Consider the following 15,582-nt stretch of genomic DNA (forward strand, 5'->3'; position numbering starts at 1 on the left):
TTTCATGCATTTTAGTGCATCAAAATGGAATGCTACAAGTAAGTATTTTTAGGTTAGCTGCTTTTAACTTAAAAGAAGCAGGTATAGTAATTTTTGAGATTTTTTGTTTCACTAACAATTCCTACTGTTGTGTCACTTTATTTACTTTTGTTTTCTTTTTTATTAACATATAATGTATTATTGGGGTGCCTGGGTGGCTCAGTGGGTTAAAGTCTCTGCCTTCGGCTCACGTCATGGTCCCAGGGTCCTGGAAAGGAGCCCCACATCAGGCTCTCTGCTCAGCAGGGAGCCAGCTTCCTCCTCTCTCTGCCTGCCTCTCTACCTACTTGTGACCTCTGTCAAATAAATAAATAAAATCTTTAAAAAAATATGTAATATATAATACCCAGTGTTCATTACATCATGTGCCCTCCTTAATGTCCATCACCTAGTTACCCCACACCCCAGCCCTCCAGCAATCTTGTTTCCTATAATTAAGAGTCCTTAGTTCTTTTTTTAATTTTTATTGTAAACTAAATATAACATAAAATTTACCATTTTTAAGTGTACAATTTAGTAACATTAAGTACGTTCACAATACTGTACACCATCAACACTATCCATTTCCAGAACTTCTTAATCACCCAAACCGAAACTCTGCACCCATTAAACAATTAACTCTCCAATGACCTCCTCCCCCCACGACCTTGTGATCACAATCCTACTTTCTGTCTCTATGAATATGCCTATACTAGATAACTCATATAAGTGAAATCACAGTATTTGTCCTTTGGTGTCTGGCTTATTTCACTTAGCATAATGTTTTCAAGATACATCCATGTCACAGCATACCTTATTTTTCATTCATTTTTACTGCTGTATAATATTACACTGTGTGATGAACATTTGGGTTGTTTCTAGGTTTTCACTATTATGAATAGTGCTACTAGTAATATTCATGTACATGTGCGAAAAAGGCGTCTCTTAAAAAACAAAGGTGTCTCTTACGCATATCTACAAAAGAAATTGTTCACTCATAGCATACATGAATACTGAACTTTAGGAACTGATACCAAAGTGTTTTCAAAGTGTTTGCACCAATCCACAATCCCAACAAGAATCTGTAAGATATCCTGTGAATCCATCTCCTCTCCATTATTTGATGTCATAAAACTTTTTAACTTTTGCCAATAGGTATGGGCTTTTTCTCTGTTCACTAATGATAATGATACAAAATCTCTTCATATGCTTAGCAGCCTTGTTTCCTCTTCTATGAAATATCAGCTCATGTCTTCTAGACATTTTCCTGATTTTCTTATACTTAATTTATAACAGTTCTTTATAAATTGTTAATATTAGCCCTATGTCAATTGGGTGTCCTGCAAATATCCTAACATATAAAGTCTTTTCCATACCTAGAAGGTACTTATATGAAAACTTAATTTTAATAAAATCAAATTTATATTTATCTTCTCTTTTTTAGTCAATGGCCCCTCTGATTTAAGCACTCTTTTATTCCCCAAGGTCTCATATTCACCTATACTTTCTACTAAAAATTTGTGAGTGTGTGTGGTGAAAGGATGACATTTTATGACCTTTAAATTCTTAATCTGGAATTGACTTTTTTCTTTTTAGAGATCAATTTTACTCTTCTTCCCTACAGATAGCCATTTTTCCAGCTCAGTTTACTGAACATGCATTCTTTCCTGCCAGCCACCTCTTTTGTATACTGAATTTTCCTTACATACATGGGTGCTTGAGTTCTCTATTCTATTCCACTGATCGATCAATCTCTCTCTGTTTTCTCAATTTAACACTGTCTTAATTCCTATCTTATAATAAGTATTCCTATCCAGTAAAGCAAGTCTTTTCCTCCATGTTCTTTTTTAGAAGTAACCAGCTATTCTTGGCCCCAACTTCTTAAAATTTTTAACTTTTTAAGTTTTCAATTTTAATTCCAATATAGTTAACATTAGTTTCAGGTGTGCAATGTAATGATTCAATAATTCTTTTCTTTCTTTTTTTTTTTTTTTGGTCACAGTGAGTGAGCACAGGCAGAGAGAGTGGCAGCCAGAGGCAGAGGGAGAAGCAGGCTCCCCAACAAGCATGGAGCCCCATGCGGGACTCAATCCCAGGACTCCAGGATCATGACTCGAGGCGAAGACAGCCGCCCAACCAACTGAGCCACCCAGGCGTCCCTGATTCAACAATTCTATACATTTCTCAGTGCTCACTATAAGTGTACTTTTTAATTTCCATCACCTATTTCACCCAACCCCCACCTACTTTCCCTCTCTTCTGGTAACCATCAGTTTGTTCTCTGTGAGTTTGTTCTCTTAGTTTGTCTCCTTTTTTTCCCTTTGCTCTTTGTATTGTTTCTTAAATACCTCATGAGTGAAATCAGATTTGGTTTTCCTCTTAGTTTGCTTTGCACTACACTCTCTAGCTTCATCCATGTTGTTGCAAATGACAAGATTTCTCTTCTCTCTTATAGCTGAATAATATTCCAACATAATGAGCATATACACCAACCTTCTTTACCCATTTATCAATAGACACTTTGGCTGCTTCCATAATTTGGCTATTGTACATAATGCTGCAATGAACACAGGGATGCATGTATCCCTTTGAGCTAGTGCTTTGTATTTTGGGGGTAAATACTCAGTAGTGCAACTACTGGATCATAGGGTACTTCTATTTATGCTTTTTGAGGAAACCTCCATACGATCTCCCACAGTGGCTGCATCAGTTTGCCTTCCCGGTCCTTGTATCTTCCACATAAATGGTAGCATTATCTTTACCAAGTTCCATAAAAATCCCTGTTGGGATTCTGAATGAAATTATACTTTATATACAGATCAAACTGTTTTCTAATCATCAACATCATACATTTCTCTATTTATTAAAGACTTATTTAAGTAAAATTTTCCCTTTGGAGATTTAACACATCTGTTAAAATAATTTCTAAAGTTGATATTCTAATACTACTGTGATGGCTTCTCTTTCATTATGATTTTTAGCTTTTGCATATATACAGAAATACAAATGACTTTCAATAATCTTCTATCCAGTCACCTAGTAACTATTTTTAATAATCTGTGAATGTTTTTTTCTATGTAAATAATTATGCCACCAGCAGATAATAAAATCTTACCACCTTCTTTCCAATTCTTACGCTCCTGATTTCTTTCTTTACTGCTTAGGACTATCAGCACAATGTCAAATACACATGATCCTGGGCATCTTTGTTTCTGACTTTAAAGAAAGTGCTTCTAATGTTTCCCTACACTTTTTTTTAACTGTTTGTTGTTCTTTAACAGTTACTCTATCAGTTTAGAAGGGTTTCTCTTCATCCTCATTAGCTAAAAACATATCATGGAAAGTGGTTTTTATAAAAAACCATAATCATTTCAACAGATTCAGAAAGAATATTTTATAACAACATTCTTTCTGAATCTATTGAAATGATCATGATTTTTTCCATTAATCTATTGATGTGGTGTTTCTGAATTTCATTTCTGGACTTTCTAAAATTAAATCCTTACACACCTGACATAAACCGAACTTGGTTTGGGAGTATTATCCTTTTTTGTACACTGCTGGTTCTGATTTGCTACTTTGTTTAGGTTGTCAAGTCTATCTTAGGGAATGAAATGGGTCTACAATTTTCCACCATGAAGTTTTTGTCTAGTTTGGATGTCAGGGCTAGCAGGCTTAATAGAATCAATTGTTGAACAGTGCCTATTTTTCTATTGCCAGGGGAAAAAAATTTTCGCAAAATAAAGATGTTCCGGTCCTTGAAAGATTGGTAGAATTAAACTTTGAAACATAAAACTCAGGGCGCCTGGGTGGCTCAGTCACTGGGTGTTTCCCTTTGGCTCAGTTCATGATCCCAGGGTCCCAGGATCCCAGGATCAAGCCCTGCATGGAGCACTCTGCCAGGCAGAAGGCCTCCTTCTCCCTCTCCCACTCCCCCTGCTTGCGTTCTCTCTCTCACTGTGTCTGTCAAGTGAATAAATAAAACCTTTAAAAAAAAAAAAAAGAAAGAAACATAAAACTCGGTGTTTTCTTTCTGGGAAGGTTTTTAATCACTATTTTAATTAAATAAATATTAAATTATTCAAGCTTTTTATTTCTTCTTCCATTTGTCTAAGTTTTCAAAATTACTGGCATATAGTTGGTATATTCTTTTAATCTGTGTACAGACACATCTTCCTTTCCATTCATGATATTACATTTTTTCTTATTACCTCTTCTACTCTTAAAGAATCTGTTGGGGCGCCCGGGTGGCTCAGTGGGTTAAGTCTTTGCCTTCGGTTCAGGTCATGATCCCGGCGTCCTGGGATCGAGCCCCACATCAGGCTCTCTGCTCAACAGGGAGCCTGCTTCCCTGACTCTCTGCTTACTTGTGATCTCTTTCTGTCAAATAAAAAAAAAAAAAGAATTTGTTGATCATTTCCCAGTTTCTTAAGTTGGACATTTAGCTTACTCCTTCACTTACAATTTATATATATTTATATAACTTATATTATACAAATTATATAATATGTATTATATATTATACATATTATATATAATATAAATTTATATTTATATAATATATAAATAATATATTTAAGGCTACAAATTCCTTCCCCCTCCCACCCTAGCAATATTTTTTAAGTTAGCCCACAGATTTTGCTATATAAAGCTTTCATTATCATTCAGCTGTGTTTTTCAATTTCCGTAATTTTTTAAATCCCTGAGCTTGATAGCTATGCCTATGCATACTGTATTTTCTAAATTTACGTTTTTGTGATTAACTCCTAATTTAACAGCACTGTGGGGAGATATCCTCCTCTCTGTAAAACCTGTTCTTTTTAAATTAAGGCTTTCACCTGGTCTGGTTGGCAATCAATTCTATAATGTATGCTTGCAAAACTCTGTGTTATGTTAAGCTTGCTAGCTTTTTATAATCTTATATATCTAGTAATTTGTTAGTCTGACCTACAAATAATTAAGAGAGATATAATGAAATCTCCCACTACAATGGTGGACTCGTCCATTTATCCCACGTAGTTCCACCAATTCTACATCATCTATTTTAAGGACTTTTAATCAGAGGCAAACGTGCTTTAAATTGCTGTATCTTCTTGCTGAACTGACATATTACGATCATTATATGGTTATTATATAGTGATTGTCATTACATAGTGATTCTTTCCATCCCAATTAAGACATTCTGTCCTAAAGCGCATTTTATCTAGTATTAGGGAGGTCATGCCAGCTTTAAAAATTCCAGGCATGTATTTCCCCCATCTTTTACTTTCTATTTTTACATGCCCTTAAACTTCTAGTGTGTCCCTTGTAAAAAAAAAAAAAAAAATGTATCTGAACTTCGGATTTTTCAATCGTTTGCCAGTTTTTACCTTTAACTAGTAAATTCAGTCCATTCACTCTAATTAGTATGTATGGATGTTTCTACCATCCTGACTTAGCATTCCAGTTTGTTCCACTCTTCCTATGCTTAATGTTACTGACTTTCTTAAAAATGCTATCTCCGGGGCGCCTGGGTGGCTCAGTCATTAAGAGACTGCCTTTGGCTCAGGTCATGATCCTAGCATCTTGGGATTGAGCCCTGCGTTGGCATAGGGCTGCCTGCTCAGTGGGGAGCCTGCTTCTCCCTCTCCCACTCCCCCTGCTTGTGTTCCCTCTCTCACAGTCTGTCAAATAAATAAATGAAATTTTAAAAAAATAATAATTCTGGGGGGTGGGGGGTTGAGTGAGCCTGGTGCTGGGTATTAAGGGCACATATTGCATGGAGCACTGAGTGTGGTGCATAAACAATGAATCGTGGATCACTGAAAGAAAGATAAATTTTAAAAAATTCTATGTCTCCCTGCTAAAAAGATAAGAACTTTTTTTTTTTTTAAGATTTTATTTATTTATTTGACAGAGAGAGATCCCAAGTAGGCAGGCAGGCAGACGGGGCGGGGGGGGGGGGGGTGGAGAGAACAAGCTCTTCACCGAGCAGAGAGCCGGATGTGGGGCTCCAATCCCAGGACCCTGAGATCATGACCCAAGCTGAAGGCAGAAGCTTAATCCACTGAGCCACACAGGTGCCCCAAAGATAGGAACTTTAATATTGTATCATCTGGACTTTAAATTCTGACAGACTTTTTTTGGGTGGGTGAGGGGGCTTACCCTTTACAATGAATATCAAGTAATTATAATCACCTTTACTTCACAGATCTAACACGTCCTGGATTTGAATCACTTAGTATTTCATCCAGAACTGGGCTCAATATGGGTCTTTGTATGGCAAGGCTTCCAAGACTTCATACACCTGAGAATATTTTTATTATATCTTATTTAAATGAATGTGGTTGGGTATAAAATTCTAAGTTTCTCTTCAAAACTCTGCAAACACTCTTGTTTTCCTGCATTTAGTGATGCTGTTCAAGTCTGATGCCAGTTTAATTTTTGTTCCTTGTAGTAATCTGCTCTTTCTCTCTGAGGCTTCTTTTGCTTTGTTATTCTTAAATTTCACTATAATGTTCCTGGAAGCAAACTTTTCCTGATCACTCATCTTCAGCATTCTACGAAAACTTTCCCTTTGAGGACATTCACTTTTTTTTTTTTTTTTTAAGATTTATTTTAAGGAAAGCACAAGAGCGTGTGGGGGATGGGCAGAGGGAAGCAGAGAAAATCTCAGACTCCCCATCCAGCAGAGGGCTCAATCTCATAAGCCTGAGATCACGACCTGAGCCGAAATCAAGACTCAGATATTTAACCAACCAAGCCACCAGGAACCCCCTTTTTTTAATTCTAAAAGAGAACTATTTTTCCCATTATTTCAAGCATATCTTTTTTTTTTTTTTTTCCTAAACGCGGGCTCCACGCCCAATATGGGGTTTGATCTCATGATCAGATCAAGAGTCGCATGTTCCACCAACTGAACCAGTCAGGCACCCCCTCCTTTTCATTTTTATTTAAGATTCCTGGAGCGCCTGGGTGGCTCAGTCTTTAGGTTCCTGCCTAAAAGGGTCCTGCTAGCCCCACTTCAGGCTCCCTGCTCGGCGGGAGGCCTGCTCCTCCCTCTCCCACTCCCCCCTGCTTGTGTTCCCCCTCTTGCTGTGTCCCTCTCTGTCAAATCAATAAATAAAAGCTTTAAAAAATAAAATAAGATTCCTATTATTTAGGGGCACCTGGCTGGCTCGTTGGGAGAGCATGCAATTTCTCATCTCAGGGTTGTGAGTTCAAGCCCCACATGGAATGTAGAGATTACTTAAAAATAAAATTAAAAAATGAAATTTAACAGAAAGATTCCTATTATTTAGACTTGAGTGCCTCTACATCTATTATCCTTACCTTTCGATTTTTCTTTTAGATTTTATCCTTTTTTTTTTTTAGTTCTGGGAGATTTTCTCAATCTGGAGTTCTAATTCATTCTTCAATTGTATCCATTCTGTTATTTCAACCATTGCATTTTTTCAACCCTAGTATTTTTGGACTGGTTCTCTCTGTCCCTGCTTATTCTTACTGCAAGTTAAGATGTTCCCCATTCCTTTTAGGATAATTACCATTCCAACTTTAAACTCTATGTCCATCTATTCTATTATTTCTGTTCCAATGAAACTTATACATTATTCTTCTCCTGAAATACCTGTGCTCTTCAACTGTCTTTGTTATTCTTCCCTAGAGGGCAGGAGATACTCTGAAAGGCAAAGAATATGGGGCAAGACCAGATTCCAGCCCGTATTAGCTGCAGCAAACTGGAGTAAGGTAGAAAATAGTACGGCTCAGCCAGAAGAGAGTGCGACTCTTGACCTCAGGGTTAAATTCAGGCCCCATAGGAGGTATGGAAATTACTCAAAAATAAAAAAATAAAAATAAAGTTCAAAAAAACAAAAACAAAAAAAAACAAGAAATACAAAGTACAAAAGTAGAAAGACCCAAGCACCAGAAAACCACACTCACTCTTCACCCCATTCACTCACTACCCAGATCAAAGACTCATCCTGGGAACCTGGGTGGCTCAGTGGGTTAAAGCCTCTGCTTTCGGCGCAGGTCATGATCCCAGAGTCCTGGGATCCAGTCCTGCATCAGGCTCTCTGCTCGACAGGGAGCCTGCTTCCTCCTCTCTCTCTGCCTGCCTCTCTGCCTACTTGTGATCTCTGTCAAATAAATAAATAAAAAATCTTCTAAAAAATATTAAAAAAAAAAAAAGACTCATCTTTTGTTCCCCAAGGAGAAGCAGCACTATGATAGGATTTGAGGAGACCTAAGGACTTAGAAGGTAAAAGAGAAGTGCTGTCTGAGGTCAGTCTTCACCTATTTTTCATCAGCTGCTCACAAGTATATGGTTCTGTAATGCCCTGATTCACTGAGGAGAGCTGGACTAGGGCTCTGGGTCACAAGCGTAGAAAAAGGTAATTCCAAGGTATTGAGGCAAGGAAGAAACTAGAGCAGTATTCCAACATTCCTTCCCCCATGGTTTTATTCTCCTGTCCCAGACCAAAGCCGCCTCCCCATACATACACACACACACACACACACACACACACACACACACAGTTCAGAACAGCCCACATCACCAGACTGTTTCTCACAGCATTTTCCTATTACCATTCCTATAGGGATGATTCTGGGAGCCAACAGTCACACTAACTCAGCATCTCAGTAGGAACAGGAACTGACTACTTGGCAGGTCTGAAGAATTTAAACATCAATAAGGTTTTCCTACTTTGCTTTGTGCCATTTGGGGCGCCTGGGTGGCTCAGTGGGTTAAGCCTCTGCCTTCAGCTCAGGTCATGAACCCAGGGTGCTGGGATCGAGCCCCGCTTCCCCTCTCTCTGCCTGCCTCTCTGCCTACTTGTGATCTCTCTCTCTGTTAAATAAATAAATAATATCTTAAAAAAAGAAAAAAGAAAACTGTGCCATTAAAAAACAAAACAAAAAAACCCACTGCTTTCAAAGCAATGGAAGTTAAGAGCAGGACAAATTAGTCCGATTGCAAGGCAGAGGAGGAATGAGAGGGAATGGAGACAGGAATGGAAAGATTTTTAAAATGAGAGAATAGTGGAAAGAATGGGAGGGGAAGACATGAGCAAAGGTACTGTTCAAGACTTATGTGAGAAATGAAGTCAGCTGACAAGCTCTGAATCCAAAGCAAGATCTTGTCCCTTTCCCATTTGGGAGTCTCTTTTGATTACAGAAGGTTTAAGTATTGTTACTTGCTCCTTAAAAGAGGAAACGCAGCCTAAAAGTCAAATAACTTGCCTGAGTCTAAAGCTATTCTTTCCCACTATGCTACCAGTGAGCAGTTACATTCAGTTGCTCAAACCAGAAAGTAGGGGGCACCTGGGTGGCTCAGTGGGTTAAGCATCTCTTAATTTCAGCTCAGGTCATATCTCAGGGTTGGGAGACTGAGCTCTGTAATAGGCTCCACGCTGGGAAGGGAGCCTGTTTGGATTCTCTCTCCCTCTCCCTCCACCTCAACCCCATGCGTGTGCTCTCTCTAGATAAGATAAATAGGTTTTATTTATTTATTTCTCAGAGAGAGCGAGCGAGCACGCACGCAAGCCTGGGAAGTAGCAGGCAGAGGGAGAAGCAGGCTTCCCGCCAAGCAGGGAGCCTAATGTGGAACTTGATCGCAGGACCCTGGGATCACGACTGAGCCAAGGGCAGACGCTTAACCAACTGAGCCATGCAGGTGTCCCAATAAACAAACAAACAAATTAATAAAACCAGAAAGTTAAGAGTCCTCTTATCTCTCTCTTCCCATTATCACATCATCGAACCTGATCAATTTTAACTTTTTTTTTCTTAAAGATTTCATTTATTTATTTGACAGATCACAAGTAGGCAGAGAGGCAGGCTCCCTGCTGAGCAGACAGTCCAATGCAGGGTTCCATCCCGGGACCCTGAGATCATGACCCGAGCCCAAGGCAGACGCTTAACCCACTGAGCCACCCAGGTGCCCCTCAATTTTAACTTCTAAATCTTTCAAAACCACCCCTTCTTTTCATCTCCGTGACTATTTCCCCAAACCAAAAGTGTTATTCCCTCTGTGCATCACTAAAAAAGACTTCACTGATCTAACCCGCTCCAAACCAAATTCCACACTACAGCTAAAAGGATTAAAAAAACAAAACAAAACACCTAATGCTACAGTGCCAGGCCCTACTTGAAAGCTTGCTACTGCTCTAAAGATAAACACAAAATCTAGCCCGTCTTGCCAAACTTTCCTCTTGCACCTCATGTTCTCCACGCTCCCTGCACCTCCCCACACTGATCTTTTAGTTTCTCACAGCATTTACTTCCTGCTTCGAGGGCCTTTGCACACATTGTTCCTTCATTTGTAGCACTGTGAATTCTACGAAGACTGACTCATCCTAGACCTTCTAGTCTCAGGTTAAATATTACCTCAACGATCACTAACAGCTGATAAACCATTTAAGTAAAAAGCTGGGGGAGGGGGAACTTTAAAACACAGGGAGAAGGCCAAGAATACTGGACCACTGACAAACCTCTCTAGAGGACGGACATTTGCATCATGTACTTCTTGATGGAAGGCAAGAGGAAGCACCCAGAACCTCCTACCTCCTGTGAAGTATTCTTGACAAAAAACAAAACAAAACAAAAACAAAAACCAACTAATCAAGCTTCTACATCTGCTTATAGGAAAAACAGAGGGTAAAGGAATAAATAATAACAAAAGCAAATAATTAGCCAAACCCAGAATGCAGGAAATGCTACAAGATCTCAGATGGTGGGGCGGGGAGGGTGGGGGGATATGGTTAAGTGGGGAGACCATTATTTAGGCTTAAAAAAACATAACCTTAATACAGCATGCAGACCTTGTTCATTCATGTCCTGACTCAAAGATAACTATCTGTAAATGCCATTTCTCCCTAAACAATCATAAAATGTTGAATTATGTACTAAGCAGAAGATATTAAGAAACTGTTAATTGTAGTAAAAAGGCACTGTGGCCATTTTTTAAAAAATCCTGACCTGACAGATACATTCTAACATATTTAAAGGTAAAATGACACTGTGTGATATGCTTTAAAATATTTCACTAAGAAATTAAGAAAAATAGGGGCGCCTGAGTGGCTCAGTGGGTTAAGCCTCTGCCTTCGGCTCAGGTCGTGATCTCAGGGTCCTGGGATAGAGCCCAGCATAAGGGCTCTTTGCTCAGCAGGGAGCCTGCTTCCCCCTCTGCCTCTCTGCCTACTTGGGATTTCTCTGTCAAATAACTAAATAAAATCTTTTTTTAAAAAATCACAAAAATTCCATTACCTATTACATCTTGAAAAACTAGTACTCAGAAAATACTCCAGTTACAAAAAAGAATCTACATTATTAACTGGTGCTGCTTTGGCTCTCTGGAAATGTTTCTTTCAGCTAATAAAACCTTAGAGAGGGACGCCTGGGTGGCTCAGTTGGTTAAGCGGCTGCCTTCGGCTCAGGTCATGATCCCAGCGTCCTGGGATCGAGTCCCACATCAGGCTCCTTGCTCAGCAGGGAGCCTGCTTCTCCCTCTGCCTCTGCCTGCCACTCTGTCTGCCTGTGCTTGCTCGCTCTCTCTCCCTCTCTCTCTCTCTGACAAATAAATAAAATATTAAAAAAAAAAAAAACTTATAAATTAAAAAAAAAAAAAAAAAAAACCTTAGAGATAAGTATAAAAAAACAAAAAGAGGGGCGCCTGGGTGGCAGAGTCCTTGAGAGTCTGCCTTTGGCTTGGGTCATGATCCCAGGGTCCTAAAATCAAGCCCTACATAGAGTAGGGGCCTGCTTCTCCCTCTCCCACTCCCCTTGCTTGTGTTCCCGCTCTTGCTGTGTCTCTGTCAAATAAATACATACATAGATAAATAAATAAATAGCTGAAAAGAAGGACACGTGGGTGGCTCAGTTAGTTAAGCGTAGGCCTGTGGCTCAGGTCATGATCTGCAGGGTCCTGGGATCAAGCCCTACATCTGGCTCCCTGGAGTCTGCTGCTCCCTCTGCCCCTCCCCCCCCCACTTGTGCTCTCTCTTGCTCTGCTCTCTCTCAAATAAATTTAAAAATCTTTTAGAAAAGCTGGAAAGAGAAAAAAAAAAAAAGCTGGAAAGAACTTGCCTACTTTTAAATGAATGAGGGAAGAAAGTTCTTTGTACCGTTTTCTTGCTTTAAAAAAAAAAAAAAGAAAACCCTCCCTGGAACAAACTGATGGTTGCCAGAGAGGAGGAGGTGGAGGGACAGGCAAAAATGGGTGAAAGGGAGTGGGAATACAGGTTATGGAATGAGTAAGTCACAAGGATAAAAGGTACAATGCAGGGAATCTAGACAATGGTATTGTACAATGGTTGTGTGGTGACAGTAGCTGCACTTGCGTAAGAATAGCATAATGGATAGGGCTGTCAAATCACTACAGGTACACCTAAAATGAACATGACATCATGTGTTAACTGTGTATCAACTTAAAAAGTAATAAATAAAATAACCCAAAGGACTCTTCCTCAAGAGAGATGGGTTTATTGACAGAGAAGCCATGGGGCACCGGGGTGGCTCAGTCAGTTAAGCACCTGCCTTCAACTCAGGTCGTGATCCCTGCGTTCTGGGATCAGCCCCACATCTGGCTCCCTGCGGAGTCTGCTTCTCCCTCTTCCTCTGCCCTTCCCTTTTGCGCACTCTCTCTGAAATAAATAAATAAAATCTTAAAAAAAAAAAAAAAGCCAATCCAATTCCACCACTTCATTCCACAATACAGCAGAAATAGGGATATCCTGGGGCAGGCCAAACTACCCTCTTTTTCAGTGCATTTGAAGAGTGAAGGACTATGACACATGGGCCTGTAGAACTGACTCAGGAGGCAAGTCCATTTCCATACTCTCACTCCCCTCACTGGGTATGTGTGCATGAGCTTATGTGACTGGTCTCCAACTTACTGTCTCCAATCCTGCTTGGTACTCTTCTCCTCCAAGTTTCCACTTCCACCATTCAATCCCCACCATGACGAATGATGAACTCAGTTTCTTCAATGGGGTCAAGTCCTTTTAACACTTACCTCCTAGGTGTTTTTAGTACTGAGTTTTTCAAACTACAAGTTGTACCCACTGAGTTTTAACTGCTCCCCTCCATTAATGAAATAGAAGAGAATAGAAAATAAAAGTAAATAACAAAGGTAAGTTTTGTTCTGTGGAACCTGTTTCTGTTATTGAAAATAGCCAACACAAAACAGTTAAGCACCTTTGTATCCGGCACTCTTTAAAGCAGTAACTTTTTTTTATTTTGGCAACAACTCATTCAATCCTTACAGAGATCCTATCAGGTAAATATATTATTGTCCTCATTTTCAAAGGGGAAACTGAGGCAGAGAAGAAGATAACTTGCCAAAAATCATGGTCTTAGAGTCCAACCACTCTGGCAGCAGAGCCAGAGTTCTTAACCATTCCCCCTCCTATATGTACCGGGTCACAATATTAAACTTATTTTTACTGGGGGTCATGGTTTAAAAAGTTTGAAATCCACTGCCTTTGGATTTCAGATATTATCAGGCACCTGTCCTTTTTCCTCTTTTGTGATATATTTTTTATTGAAAATTCTTATTCTTCTACCTAGGTCAAAAGTCACCTCCTCGGCAGTGGCTTTCTGACACTCCAAGGGAAGCTGATGACACCAGAGCCCCTCTATTACCACTTACCACATTATATTTTTTATTTGTGTCCTCTACTAGGCTGAAATCAGAGAGCAGTTCACTCATCTCCCGGTGATGATGGAAGAGTGGTTTTTACCCTGCACTTAGTCCAACAGACTCCACCTCATCTTCAAATCTCCACCTCTGAAGACAACTGTGATTTTAAGACTAATTCAATTAAAAACTTGTCAGAATTTAGCAGAATTAATCATTCGTAATTCTTTAAAGCCCTAAGGACCTCTACTAAACACTACTGTCTGATTCTCTTTCAACTACATATTTGAGAGTAATAAAAACTTAAAAAAGGGGCGCCTCAGTGGCTCAGTGGGTTAAAGCCTCTGCCTTCAACTCAGGTCATGATCCCAAGGTCCTGGGATCGAGCCCTACATCGGGTTCTCTGCTCAGCAGGTAGCCTGCTTCCCTTCCCCCCTCTCTGCCTGCCTCTCTGCCTACTTGTGATCTCTGTCAAATAAATAAATAAAATCTTTAAAAAAAAAAAAACAAACCGCTACTGTACTATTCAGATGTTTAGTTCTTACCAAATCTATGACACACCTACGCAGGTAAAATGTGTAGCAAGAGTATACTCCAGCACAGTTTGCAAAACAATGTGCCAGGAACAACCTAAAATTCCATCCGTGGGGAACTGGCTAACGAAACTGTTGCACAACCCTCTAAAGCAACACTATACATGTGTTTAAAAGAAAGTATGACCTCTACATTTGATGGAAAGCTGTCCCTGGTGTTATCTTAAAAACTTAAGGTGCATAACAATGCATACAAAATGACCCCACTGTTGTTTAAAAATGTGAGTACTGTAGCAAAAAGTCAGGAAGGACGTTATCAAGCAGTTAACAGCTAGCCTGAGGAGAGAACCGGTTAGGGTTAATGAACAGTTAAACTTTACACACTTCTGTATTCTGTGTTTTTTTTTTTTAATAAACTACAAAAATTTGTGATCCTCACCAGTAGTGTGTGAAACAAAATATTCTGAAATAAATACTTTTAAACTGGATTATCTTTTGGTGTCAGGAAAGTATGAGGAGGGAGGAGACAAAACCTAAACTGAGATGTAGGAATACTTAACAGCCAAGGTACTAAGTACCTTTGACAGGTGACCTGTTCGGGGTGGAGGAGCTGCCTAACCAACACAGCGCTTCCCCGATGACAGGGAAAAGCAACAGCATGTTCTGCAGATGACGCTTTAAGAGTGGTTTATCGAAATCCGGGGGGGATCCACTGGACGTTCGGCCGTTTATAAAGTACGTATTCCCCAGCCCCAACTCCGGATGTTCTGCTTGGGCGGGTCTGGGTGTGGTCCCGAAATGAGCCCTCTTCAAACAGGCACTCGAGCGCCTCGGACACAGATGGTGCGCAGCCCTGAAAGTGACTACCTTCAAATCTTGAGACATATCAATGTCCCTCTTCCCCCCAGCCCCCTGTGGCCACTATTTCCTCCAAAGGGCCTCAGTAGGTTTCCAATGTTGCGTCCAGTTAAACATCGTCCACCGACCACTTCGAGTCGAGGTTTGTAACCTGGTGGCCGAACGGCAGCAAGCACGTCACTGCACCTCCATTTTTACCTTCCGCGGGGCCTCAGCGCAGAACCCTTCCCCCACCAGCCCTTCTTCCGCCCGGCACGACCGTCCCAACGCCGCCACCCATGCTTCAAGCTCCACCCGCCCGCCGCCCCAGCTCCGAGGTCCGCCGAACTGGCCGCGCCACCGCCCGCTCCCCGCTCTCCACCTCCGGCCCCCTGCCGCTGGGGACCCGGCCGCCGAAACCCAAGAGCCACACCTTAAGCCCGCTCCATGAGTCGCTCCCCCGCCGAGCCCGGGTGGGGGGAGGGGGCGTCAGTCACAGGCCCTAAGGCCTCAGCAGCATTTTGAAACGGCGAGTAGAGAGAGCGCAATTTCCGGCCTCCTGAACCCGTCTCGTAC

The 15,582-nt window shown here is 40.6% G+C and overlaps 1 protein-coding gene across 3 annotated transcripts in view; it reads right to left on the reverse strand.

Annotated features, from left to right (window-relative positions):
* The window catches only part of MDM4 (MDM4 regulator of p53), a 41,135-nt gene extending 25,553 nt beyond the window's left edge, over positions 1-15,582 (reverse strand). For 2 of the 3 annotated variants that reach the window (XR_013968017.1, XM_080824368.1), the window contains exon 1: positions 15,440-15,582. The gene's annotated coding sequence lies outside the window, so the exon portion shown is untranslated. The remainder of the gene's footprint in view (positions 1-15,439) is intronic. The other variant, XR_013968018.1, reaches the window with a different exon arrangement.

The sequence above is a fragment of the Martes martes genome (genome assembly GCF_963455335.1).
Source record: "Martes martes genome assembly, chromosome: 15".
In the NCBI taxonomy this organism is placed as follows: Eukaryota; Metazoa; Chordata; class Mammalia; order Carnivora; family Mustelidae; genus Martes; species Martes martes.